Here is a 3,841-nt window from a genome sequence, read left to right on the forward strand (position 1 = left end):
AACACACATATTTAATGATTTTTATTTTTTAAAATTATAAGGGGAGTGACAAGTCAACATTATCAATTAATATGAAACAGAGAGACTAATAATAATAGTATAGAGACAAAAAGTCATCAACAATTTAGATCGTACAAAATATGTATGAAAAAATTGATTTAAGTGATAACCTAAATTGATGTAGTTCGTTTTTCGATTAGTACAAGGAATAAAAATAGATATACTTAGCTTCTACTTTATACAAAGATTAATCGTCTTGTTTCAATTGCTATTTTCTTGACATTTGTGGTACTAAAATAACACAATACGAAAATATATAACTTGGAATTGTAGAAAATGATATTCCAATTTCCTAGAGATCTTTCTAGGAAATAACACAAGACATTCATGGAACTTGTTACCTCATTTAACCAAAAGGCAAAGTGGCATGAATCTACCATCTTGGCTTGGGTGTTGAGTACTAAGAAAAGTTCAAGCAAAGTAATATACTTCATAAGTCATGAGTTTTGCTTTGTCTTTTCGATCTATCTACGATCATTCAGTATCCCTATTAGTACGAGTTTTGTGAAACTTTAGTTTCGAATTAAAACGAAACATCATTTCATTTTGATAATTGAAATAAGTGTCTTACGAAATCAAACATATTACTTCTTTATCTAATCTTGTAGCGATATCAGTCTTTTAAGTTAAAGTCACTTGACAATAATGATTAAAATAATGAGTTACTCCCTTAATAATAAGGAAGAATAGATGTGCAAGAAAATATTTCAAATTAAAGTCCAACGATGTTTATCTCTACTCTCATCTCTTATAATATTTTTCTAAATTATATATGAATACTTTTAAAATAGAAATTATGAATTTCGATTAAATCTAATTTGTATCAAGCTAAGTCAATTAAATTATTAAAGTGTACGTAGAACACTATCTATTGAGATCTTTTCTATAACCAAAGTTGATTACCTCTAATTAATTTAGGACTTTTTAAGTTATAATTTTTTTAATTTGATTATTATTTCCACTATTTTGCCCCTAATAGTATCTTTTTATGTTAGTTCTTAGTACCCTTTCTAAAGCAAAATCCTTATTTTCTTCTCTACCCCATTTCCTCTATTAAATTCACCAACAAAAAAAAAATAGTGACAAGACAATTTATATATCACTAAACAACAAATATTTATTGCTAATTTTACTCAAAAGTGTGGAGAACTCAAAGGCTAGGTATTGATTGACCGAGGTGTACAGAAGCTGACTCGAGCATCACGATCATAGTAAAGAATATGTACAATTTAATTACAAAAATAAAAAGTGTCTATCAACACATCAACTACTTATATATTATCATTTCAATACTCATCATATACACAAATATCTATTTACTTATTCACAAAATTACTTATTTGAGCAAATGAATTATATCATCTACCAATGTGTTGTTTGCCACTTCATGCATCTAGTATAATTAATAACTACTATTTCATATTAATTAGTTAGACTTGCATCTGTCTAATTAACTTCTTTTTGAAGTGTCTTAATCTCAAACCTAAATATAATTAATATCCCAATTAAGTAACGCAATAGAACTTTAAATCATTAAAAAGGAGGTCCACGTGCATGTGAACTTTATAATATATGAATGAGACTTATCACATAAATTATTTTCTCTTTAATTATTCTCTATCTGTATTTGCACCAACACCATTAAATACCTTTTGACCAAATTTTGGAAAATAAAAAAAAGTGGGCTACTCAATTATTTTATAATCTTAATTTATTCTTTTTAGTTTGAATATTATGTTTTACAAATTATTTTTGAGCAATACTTCTATCTAAATAAATAGTCTATATATATAATTAAATTAAGCACCAATTAATAATTTTAGTGCTTAATATTTATTCAATGTGTTTTATCAGCTAATCAAAATGGATTTTAAATAATTAATTCGTGCAAAGGCTACAGTTGGATCGATCATAAAAAGGATAGCAAAAGTCGGTCGTGACCTTTATGACTCATCTTTGAACCACCTTCTCCAATTTTTTACCTAATTTTTTTTACGTTAATTCAGAATTCAAAATTTATGAATTGTTATATTAATTTTAAATTAATATAAAATAATATTTTATATATTTATCATATTTTATTTTTTATCTATTTTAAAAAAGAATGTTTTTTTTAGTTTTAACATTTAATTTTTTATTTTATTTTTAAATTTTGTGTCAAGTCAGAAATAAACAAATAGATTGAAACAAATAAAGCAATAATATTTCTAGTTAAATATTTAAAATTTACGCAATATTCAAATATATATTTTTATAAGCTACTAAATTTATGTGAATGCACTCAAGGATACGGTGTGACCTAATGGCTAATGAAGTGGATGTTGAGAACCCTAAAGTCTCCAGTTTAAAAACGTTTAAAAACTCAGCGGAAAGAAAAAGCACTAGTTGATTTTTCTCATGTCTTAGTCTTAGTGGACAGAGTTATCTGATACATATTGCTGATGGAAATAACTTATATCTTATTAAATTAGTTGAGGTACGCAAAAATTGACTCATACCTACGATTGTAAAAAAAATATACTAAATTTATGTGAACTCATATATTATACCATCTTATGTCATTATAAATACTATACATGCCTTTATCTTTTATATAAATTCCCCCTACCCTCACATGCAATTTTTGGCCATTAGTCATTCATTATTTATTACGTGCCTAGAAGTACTATAAGCTAGCTAGGGCCAAAGACGATATCGTTCAACCAATAAAAAAAATGAATTTTACTTATAAGTCAGAAGTCATATGTGAAAAACATTTCGATCATAAACAAATTCCTGGAGTTTGTTCTTGTTGTCTTAGAGAAAGACTCATTAATCTTTCTACTAATTCAACAACATCAACAATTCCTTCTTCATCATGTACCTATTCTTCTTCTTTTTCTTCTTCATCTTGTGATCATTCTCCCCGTGGCGATGGCGGTCATCGACGGATCAATTCCGACGTTGTGGGGACCTTCTCTTTTGTTAGCATCATTAGTTTGAAGAAGAGTAGATCAATTGCTTTTGTTGCAACAAGAGAAAAGAAGAAGAAGAACAAGAAGAAGAATGAAGGGTTTTGGTCAAAGCTAATAAAGTCAACGGGTAACAAAAGAGGGTTTTTTTTGAATTGATATTTTCTATTAAAAATAATAATAATTCAACTCATATATATTAATCATATAAATAATGTTTTATATTGTTAGTCAACCATAGACGTGGATCTAATTTTTCATTATCAATTTCTTTGTTTCGATTATATTTGCTATGATGAGTCTAAATTTATTAAACATAACTTTTTTAATCAATCTAAATTTGATGATCAATGTGTTAGCTATTGGTTTTTGCGAAGCTATTGTGTTCTGATCACTAGCAGATTGAGCCGTTACATTCGACTTCTAACACGATAATTAATCCTGAATTTTAATTTCATTTAATTTATATTTTATTAAATATAAATAATAATTTATTTACATTAACCAACAACATTTTAAATTAGAAATATTATTGATTATTTCATAATGCCTATAACTTGAAAAATTTTCTAGGAAATAGTACATGGAACTTGAACCTCAATCAACCAAAAGACAAAGTGACATGAACTCTAAATCTTGGGTAGTGTTACAAAGAGAAGTACTCACAAAAAGAATAACGTAAATTTTTTACTCTTCGTCTCTATTTGTTTGTTTTACTTTTTTCACAGTCTATTTCGAAATATCTATCTCTTTTTTTGTTTCAACAATTCATTAATTTCATATTTTATAAGCCATGTTTATTAACACCACAAAATTAAAAGATAATTTTG

The sequence above is a fragment of the Solanum lycopersicum genome, chromosome 5, assembly GCF_036512215.1.
Source record: "Solanum lycopersicum chromosome 5, SLM_r2.1".
Classification (NCBI taxonomy): domain Eukaryota; kingdom Viridiplantae; phylum Streptophyta; class Magnoliopsida; order Solanales; family Solanaceae; genus Solanum; species Solanum lycopersicum.